We start from the raw sequence: 10,167 nt of genomic DNA on the forward strand, positions 1-10,167 counted from the left end.
TTGAATATATTCCTTTTTCCATTATTACCCTCTTAGCGCTCCGAATGTCCACTTGCATTTTCTACAGAAAGAGTGTTCAGAACTGCGCAATCAAAAGTATGGTTTAACTCTGTTAGCTTAATGAACATATCAGAAATAAGTTTCACACAATGCTTCTGTGTAGTTTTTATTTGAAGTTATTATTTTTCCCAATAGAGGCCTCTTCGCGCTGAGAAAGTCCAATTGCAGTTTCTACAGAAAGAGAGTTTCAGAAAAGCTCAATCAAAAGTAAGGTTCAACTCTGTTAGTTGAATGCACAGAACAGAAAGTAGTTTCATACGATGCTTCTGTGTAGTTTATATTTGAACATATTCTTTTTTCCACTATTACCCACTTAGCGCTACGAATGTCCAGTTGCATTTTCTACAGACAGAGTGTTTCAAAACTGCTCAATCAAAAGTATGGTTTAACTCTGTTAGCTGAATGCTCAGATCAGAAAGAAGTTTCACAGAATGCTTCTGTGTAGTTTATATTTGAATATATTCCTTTTTCCACTACTACTCTCTTAGCGTTCCAAATGTCCAGTTGCATTTTCTACAGAAAGAGTGTTCAGATCTGCTCAATCAAAAGTATGGGTTAACTCTGTTAGCTGAATGCACAGATCAGAAAGAAGTTTCACAGAATGATTCTGTGTAGTTTATATTTGGAGACATTCCTTTTTTCCACTATTACCCTCTTAGCGCTCCGAATCTCCACTTGCATTTTCTACAGAAAGAGTGTTTCAGAACGGCTCAATCAAAACTAAGGTTCAACTCTTTTAGTTGAACAAACAGAACAGAAAGAAGTTTCACACAATTCTTCTGTGTAGTTTTTATTTGTAGACATTCTTTTTCCCAATATAGGCCTCTTAGCGCTCAGAATGTCCAATTGCAGTTTCTACAGAAAGAGTGTTTCAGAACGGCTCAATCAAAAGTAAGGTTCAACTCTGTTAGTTGAATGCACAGTACAAAAAGGATTTTCACAGAATGCTACTGTGTAGTTTATATTTGAATATAGTCCTTTTTCCACTATTACCCTCTTAGCGCTCCGAATGTTCACTTGCATTTTCTACAGAAAGAGTGTTCAGAACTGCGCAATCAAAAGTATGGTTTAACTCTGTTAGCTTAATGAACATATCAGAAATAAGTTTCACAAAATGCTTCTGTGTAGTTTTTATTTGAAGTTATTATTTTTCCCAATAGAGGCCTCTTCGCGCTCAGAATGTCCAATTGCAGTTTCTACAGAAAGAGAGTTTCAGAAAGGCTCAATCAAAAGTAAGGTTCAACTCTGTTAGTTGAATGCACAGAACAGAAAGAAGTTTCATACGATGATTCTGTGTAGTTTATATTTGAACATATTCTTTTTTCCACTATTACCCACTTAGCGCTACGAATGTCCAGTTGCATTTTCTACAGACAGAGTGTTTCAAAACTGCTCAATCAAAAGTATGGTTTAACTCTGTTAGCTGAATGCTCAGATCAGAAAGAAGTTTCACAGAATGCTTCTGTGTAGTTTATATTTGAATATATTCCTTTTTCCACTACTACTCTCTTAGCGTTCCAAATGTCCAGTTGCATTTTCTACAGAAAGAGTGTTCAGATCTTCTCAATCAAAAGTATGGTTTAACTCTGTTAGCTGAATGCACAGATCAGAAAGAAGTTTCACAGAATGATTCTGTGTAGTTTATATTTGGAGACATTCCTTTTTTCCACTATTACCCTCTTAGCGCTCCGAATCTCCACTTGCATTTTCTACAGAAAGAGTGTTTCAGAACGGCTCAATCAAAACTAAGGTTCAACTCTTTTAGTTGAACAAACAGAACAGAAAGAAGTTTCACACAATTCTTCTGTGTAGTTTTTATTTGTAGACATTCTTTTTCCCAATATAGGCCTCTTAGCGCTCAGAATGTCCAATTGCAGTTTCTACAGAAAGAGTGTTTCAGAACGGCTCAATCAAAAGTAAGGTTCAACTCTGTTAGTTGAATGCACAGAACAGAAAGAAGTTTCATACAATGCTTCTGTGTAGTTTATATTTGAACATATTCTTTTCTCCACTATTACCTACTTAGCGCTACGAATGTCCAGTTGCATTTTCTACAGACAGAGTGTTTCAAAACTGCTCAGTCAAAAGTATGGTTTAACTCTGTTAGCTGAATGCTCAGATCAGAAAGGAGTTTCACAGAATGCTTCTGTGTAGTTTATATTTGAATATATTCCTTTTTCCACTACTACGCTCTTAGCGCTCCAAATGTCCAGTTGCATATTCTACAGAAAGAGTGTTCAGATCTGCTCAATCAAAAGTACGGTTTAACACTGTTAGCTGAATGCACAGATCAGAAAGAAGTTTCACCGAATGATTCTATGTAGTTTATATTTGAAGACATTCCTTTTTCCACTATTACCCTCTTAGTGCTCCGAATCTCCACTTGCATTTTCTACAAAAAGAGTGTTTCATAACTGCTCAATCAAAAATATGTTTTATCTCTGTTAACTGAATTTACAGATCAGTAATAAGTTTCACAGAATGCATCTGTGTAGTTTTTATTTGAAGATATTCTTTTTCCCAATGTAGGCCTCTTAGCGCTTAGCATGTCCAATTGCAGTTTCTACAGAAAGAGTGTTTCAGAACGGCTCAATCAAAAGTAAGGTTCAACTCTGTTAGTTGAATGCACAGAACAGAATGAATTTTCACAGAATGCTACTGTGTAGTTTATATTTGAATATATTCCTTTTTCCACTATTACCCTCTTAGCGCTCCGAATGTCCACTTGCATTTTCTACAGAAAGAGTGTTCAGAACTGCGCAATCAAAAGTATGGTTTAACTCTGTTAGCTTAATGAGCATATCAGAAATAAGTTTCACACAATGCTTCTGTGTAGTATTTATTTGAAGATATTATTTTTCCCAATAGAGGCCTCTTAGCGCTCAGAATGTCCAATTGCAGTTTCTACAGAAAGAGTGTTTCAGAAAGGCTCAATCAAAAGTAAGGTTCAACTCTGTTAGTTGAATGCACAGAACAGAAAGAAGTTTCATACAATGCTTCTGTGTAGTTTATATTTGAACATATTCTTTTTTCCAGTATTACCCACTTAGCGCTACGAATGTCCAGTTGCATTTTCTACAGACAGAGTGTTTAAAAACTGCTCAATCAAAAGTATGGTTTAACTCTGTTAGCTGAATGCTCAGATCAGAAAAAAGTTTCACAGAATGCTTCTGTGTAGTTTATATTTGAATATATTACTTTTTCCACTACTACTCTCTTAGCGCTCCAAATGTCCAGTTGCATTTTCTACAGAAAGAGTGTTCAGATCTGCTCAATCAAAAGTATGGTTAAATTCTGTTAGCTGAATGCACAGATCAGAAAGAAGTTTCACAGAATGATACTGTGTAGTTTATATTTGGAGACATTCCTTTTTCTACTATTACCTTCTTAGCGCTCCGAATCTCCACTTGCATTTTCTACAGAAAGAGTGTTTCAGAACGGCTCAATCAAAACTAAGGTTCAACTCTTTTAGTTGAACAAACAGAACAGAAAGTAATTTCACACAATTCTTCTGTGTAGTTTTTATTTGTAGACATTCTTTTTCCCAATATAGGCCTCTTAGCGCTCAGAATGTCCAATTGCAGTTTCTACAGAAAGAGTGTTTCAGAACGGCTCAATCAAAAGTAAGGTTCAACTCTGTTAGTTGAATGCACATAACAGAAAGAAGTTTCATACAATGCTTCTGTGTAGTTTATATTTGAACATATTCTTTTTTCCACTATTACCCACTTAGCGCTACGAATGTCCATTTGCATTTTCTACAGACAGAGTGTTTCAAAACTGCTCAATCAAAAGTATGGTTTAAGTCTGTTAGCTGAATGCTCAGATCAGAAAGAATTTTCACAGAAGGCTTCTCTGTAGTTTATATTTGAATATATTCCTATTTCCACTACTACGCTCTTAGCGCTCCAAATGTCTAGTTGCATTTTCTACAGAAAGAGTGTTCAGATCTGCTCAATCAAAAGTATGGTTTAACTCTGTTAGCTGAATGCACAGATCAGAAAGAAGTTTCACCGAATGATTCTGTGTAGTTTATATTTGGAGACATTCCTTTTTTCCACTATTACCCTCTTAGCGCTCCGAATCTCCACTTGCATTTTCTACAGAAAGAGTGTTTCAGAACGGCTCAATCAAAACTAAGGTTCAACTCTTTTAGTTGAACAAACAGAACAGAAAGAAGTTTCACACAATTCTTCTGTGTAGTTTTTATTTGTAGACATTCTTTTTCCCAATATAGGCCTCTTAGCGCTCAGAATGTCCAATTGAAGTTTCTACAGAAAGAGTGTTTCAGAACGGCTCAATCAAAAGTAAGGTTCAACTCTGTTAGTTGAATGCACAGAACAGAAAGAAGTTTCATACAATGCTTCTGTGTAGTTTATATTTGAACATATTTTTTTTTCCACTATTACCCACTTAGCGCAATGAATGTCCAGTTGCATTTTCTACAGACAGAGTGTTTCAAAACTGCTCAATCAAAAGTATGGTTTAACTCTGTTAGCTGAATGCTCAGATCAGAAAGAAGTTTCACAAAATGCTTCTGTGTAGTTTATATTTGAATATATTCCTTTTTCCACTACTACGCTCTTAGCGCTCCAAATGTCCAGTTGCATATTCTACAGAAAGAGTGTTCATATCTGCTCAATCAAAAGTATGGTTTAACTCTGTTAGCTGAATGCACAGATCAGAAAGAAGTTTCACCGAATGATTCTGTGTAGTTTATATTTGAAGACATTCCTTTTTCCACTATTACCCTCTTAGCGCTCCGAATCTCCACTTGCATTTTCTACAAAAAGAGTGTTTCATAACTGCTCAATCAAAAATATGTTTTATCTCTGTTAACTGAATTTACGGATCAGTAATAAGTTTCACAGAATGCATCTGTGTAGTTTTTATTTGAAGATATTCTTTTTCTCAATGTAGGCCTCTTAGCGCTTAGCATGTCCAATTGCAGTTTCTACAGAAAGAGTGTTTCAGAACGGCTCAATCAAAAGTAAGGTTCAACTCTGTTAGTTGAATGCACAGAACAGAAAGAATTTTCACAGAATGCTACTGTGTAGTTTATATTTGAATATATTCCTTTTTCCACTATTACCCTCTTAGCGCTCCGAATGTCCACTTGCATTTTCTACAGAAAGAGTGTTCAGAACTGCGCAATCAAAAGTACGGTTTAACTCTGTTAGCTTAATGAGCATATCAGAAATAAGTTTCACAAAATGCTTCTGTGTAGTTTTTATTTGAAGATATTATTTTTCCCAATACAGGCCTCTTAGCGCTCAGAATGTCCAATTGCAGTTTCTACAGAAAGAGTGTTTCAGAAAGACTCAATCAAAAGTAAGGTTCAACTCTGTTAGTTGAATGCACAGAACAGAAAGAAGTTTCATACAATGCTTCTGTGTAGTTTATATTTGAACATATTCTTTTTTCCACTATTACCCACTTAGCGCTACGAATGTCCAGTTGCATTTTCTACAGACAGAGTGTTTCAAAACTGCTCAATCAAAAGTATGGTTTAATTCTGTTAGCTGAATGCACAGATCAGAAAGAAGTTTCACAGAATGATTCTGTGTAGTTTATATTTGGAGACATTCCTTTTTTCCACTATTACCCTCTTAGCGCTCCGAATCTCCACTTGCATTTTCTACAGAAAGAGTGTTTCAGAACGGCTCAATCAAAACTAAGGTTCAACTCTTTTAGTTGAACAAACAGAACAGAAAGAAGTTTCACACAATTCTTCTGTGTAGTTTTTATTTGTAGACATTCTTTTTCCCAATATAGGCCTCCTAGCGCTCAGAATGTCCAATTGCAGTTTCTACAGAAAGAGTGTTTCAGAACGGCTCAATCAAAAGTAAGGTTCAACTCTGTTAGTTGAATGCACATAACAGAAAGAAGTTTCATACAATGCTTCTGTGTAGTTTATATTTGAACATATTCTTTTTTCCACTATTACCCACTTAGCGCTAAGAATGTCCAGTTGCATTTTCTACAGACAGAGTGTTTCAAAACTGCTCAATCAAAAGTATGGTTTAAGTCTGTTAGCTGAATGCTCAGATCAGAAAGAAGTTTCACAGAAGGCTTCTGTGTAGTTTATATTTGAATATATTCCTTTTTCCACTACTACGCTCTTAGCGCTCCAAATGTCCGGTTGCATTTTCTACAGAAAGAGTGTTCAGATCTGCTCAATCAAAAATATTGTTTAACTCTGTTAGCTGAATGCACAGATCAGAAAGAAGTTTCACCGAATGATTCTGTGTAGTTTATATTTGGAGACATTCCTTTTTCCACTATTACCCTCTTAGCGCTCCGAATCTCCACTTGCATTTTCTACAGAAAGAGTGTTTCAGAACGGCTCAATCAAAACTAAGGTTCAACTCTTTTAGTTGAACAAACAGAACAGAAAGAAGTTTCACACAATACTTCTGTGTAGTTTTTATTTGTAGACATTCTTTTTCCCAATATAGGCCTCTTAGCGCTCAGAATGTCCAATTGCAGTTTCTACAGAAAGAGTGTTTCAGAACGGCTCAATCAAAAGTAAGGTTCAACTCTGTTAGTTGAATGCACAGAACAGAAAGAAATTTCATACAATGCTTCTGTGTAGTTTATATTTGAACATACTCTTTTTTCCACTATTACCCACTTGGCGCTACGAATGTCCAGTTGCATTTTCTACAGACAGAGTGTTTCAAAACTGCTCAATCAAAAGTATGGTTTAACTCTGTTAGCTGAATGCTCAGATCAGAAAAAAGTTTCACAGAATGCTTCTGTGTAGTTAATATTTGAATATATTCCTTTTTCCACTACTACTCTCTTAGCGCTCCAAATGTCCAGTTGCATTTTCTACAGAAAGAGTGTTCAGATCTGCTCAATCAAAAGTATGGTTTAACTCTGTTAGCTGAATGCACAGATCAGAAAGAAGTTTCACAGAATGATACTGTGTAGTTTATATTTGGAGACATTCCTTTTTCCACTATTACCCTCTTAGCGCTCCGAATCTCCACTTGCATTTTCTACAGAAAGAGTGTTTCAGAACGGCTCAATCAAAACTAAGGTTCAACTCTTTTAGTTGAACAAACAGAACAGAAAGAAGTTTCACACAATTCTTCTGTGTAGTTTTTATTTGTAGACATTCTTTTTCCCAATATAGGCCTCTTAGCGCTCAGAATGTCCAATTGCAGTTTCTACAGAAAGAGTGTTTCAGAACGGCTCAATCAAAAGTAAGGTTCAACTCTGTTAGTTGAATGCACAGAACAGAAAGAAGTTTCATACAATGCTTCTGTGTAGTTTATATTTGAACATATTCTTTTTTCCACTATTACCCACTTAGCGCTACGAATGTCCAGTTGCATTTTCTACAGACAGAGTGTTTCAAAACTGCTCAATCAAAAGTATGGTTTAACTCTGTTAGCTGAATGCTCAGATCAGAAAGAAGTTTCACAGAATGCTTCTGTGTAGTTTATATTTGAATATATTCCTTTTTCCACTACTACGCTCTTAGCGCTCAAAATGTCCAGTTGCATTTTCTACAGAAAGAGTGTTCAGATCTGCTCAATCAAATGTATGGTTTAATTCTGTTAGCTGAATGCACAGATCAGAAAGAAGTTTCACAGAATTATTCTGTGTAGTTTATATTTGGAGACATTCCTTTTTCCACTATTACCCTATTAGCGCTCCGAATCTCCACTTGCATTTTCTACAGAAAGAGTTTTTCAGAACGGCTCAATCAAAACTAAGGTTCAACTCTTTTAGTTGAACAAACAGAACAGAAAGAAGTTTCACACAATTCTTCTGTGTAGTTTTTATTTGTAGACATTCTTTTTCCCAATATAGGCCTCTTAGCGCTCAGAATGTCCAATTGCAGTTTCTACAGAAAGAGTGTTTCAGAACGGCTCCATCAAAAGTAAGGTTCAACTCTGTTAGTTGAATGCACAGAACAGAAAGAATTTTCACAGAATGCTACTGTGTAGTTTATATTTGAATATATTCCTTTTTCCACTATTACCGTCTTAGCGCTCCGAATGTCCACTTGCATTTTCTACAGAAAGAGTGTTCAGAACTGCGCAATCAAAAGTATGGTTTAACTCTGTTAGCTTAATGAACATATCAGAAATAAGTTTCACACAATGCTTCTGTGTAGTTTTTATTTGAAGATATTATTTTTCCCAATAGAGGGCTCTTAGCGCTCAGAATGTCCAATTGCAGTTTCTACAGAAAGAGTGTTTCAGAAAGGCTCAATCAAAAGTAAGGTTCAACTCTGTTAGTTGAATGCACAGAACAGAAAGAAGTTTCATACGATGCTTCTGTGTAGTTTATATTTGAACATACTCTTTTTTCCACTATTACCCACTTAGCGCTACGAATGTCCAGTTGTATTTTCTACAGACAGAGTGTTCCAAAACTGCTCAATCAAAAGTATGGTTTAACTCTGTTAGCTGAATGCTCAGATGAGAAAGAAGATTCACAGAATGCTTCTGTGTAGTTTATATTTGAATATATTCCTTTTTCCACTACTACTCTCTTAGCGCTCCAAATGTCCAGTTGCATTTTCTACAGAAAGAGTGTTCAGATCTGCTCAATCAAAAGTATGGTTTAACTCTGTTAGCTGAATGCACAGATCAGAAAGAAGTTTCACCGAATGATTCCGTGTAGTTTATATTTGAAGACATTCCTTTTTCCACTTTTACCCTCTTAGCGCTCCGAATCTCCACTTGCATTTTCTACAAAAAGAGTGTTTCATAACTGCTCAATCAAAAATATGTTTTATCTCTGTTAACTGAATTTACAGATCAGAAATAAGTTTCACAGAATGCATCTGTGTAGTTTTTATTTGAAGATATTCTTTTTCCCAATGTAGGCCTCTTAGCGCTTAGCATGTCCAATTGCAGTTTCTACAGAAAGAGTGTTTCAGAACGGCTCAATCAAAAGTAAGGTTCAACTCTGTTAGTTGAATGCACAGAACGGAAAGAATTTTCACAGAATGCTACTGTGTAGTTTATATTTGAATATATTCCTTTTTCCACTATTACCCTCTTAGCGCTCCGAATGTCCACTTGCATTTTCTACAGAAAGAGTGTTCAGAACTGCGCAATCAAAAGTATGGTTTAACTCTGTTAGCTTAATGAACATATCAGAAATAAGTTTCACACAATGCTTCTGTGTAGTTTTTATTTGAAGATATTATTTTTCCCAATATAGGCCTCTTCGCGCTCAGAATGTCCAATTGCAGTTTCTACAGAAAGAGTGTTTCAGAAAGGCTCAATCAAAAGTAAGGTTCAACTCTGTTAGTTGAATGCACATAACAGAAAGAAGTTTCATACAATGCTTCTGTGTAGTTTATATTTGAACATATTCTTTTTTCCACTATTACCCACTTAGCGCTAAGAATGTCCAGTTGCATTTTCTACAGACAGAGTGTTTCAAAACTGCTCAATCAAAAGTATGGTTTAAGTCTGTTAGCTGAATGCTCAGATCAGAAAGAAGTTTCACAGAAGGCTTCTGTGTAGCTTATATTTGAATATATTACTTTTTCCACTACTACGCTCTTAGCGCTCCAAATGTCCGGTTGCATTTTCTACAGAAAGAGTGTTCAGATCTGCTCAATCAAAAATATTGTTTAACTCTGTTAGCTGAATGCACAGATCAGAAAGAAGTTTCACCGAATGATTCTGTGTAGTTTATATTTGGAGACATTCCTTTTTCCACTATTACACTCTTAGCGCTCCGAATCTCCACTTGCATTTTCTACAGAAAGAGTGTTTCAGAACGGCTCAATCAAAACTAAGGTTCAACTCTTTTAGTTGAACAAACAGAACAGAAAGAAGTTTCACACAATACTTCTGTGTAGTTTTTATTTGTAGACATTCTTTTTCCCAATATAGGCCTCTTAGCGCTCAGAATGTCCAATTGCAGTTTCTACAGAAAGAGTGTTTCAGAACGGCTCAATCAAAAGTAAGGTTCAACTCTGTTAGTTGAATGCACAGAACAGAAAGAAATTTCATACAATGCTTCTGTGTAGTTTATATTTGAACATACTCTTTTTTCCACTATTACCCACTTGGCGCTACGAATGTCCAGTTGCATTTTCTACAGACAGAGTGTTTCAAAACTGCTCAA

This window comes from Symphalangus syndactylus, chromosome 24 (assembly GCF_028878055.3).
Source record: "Symphalangus syndactylus isolate Jambi chromosome 24, NHGRI_mSymSyn1-v2.1_pri, whole genome shotgun sequence".
NCBI lineage: Eukaryota > Metazoa > Chordata > Mammalia > Primates > Hylobatidae > Symphalangus > Symphalangus syndactylus.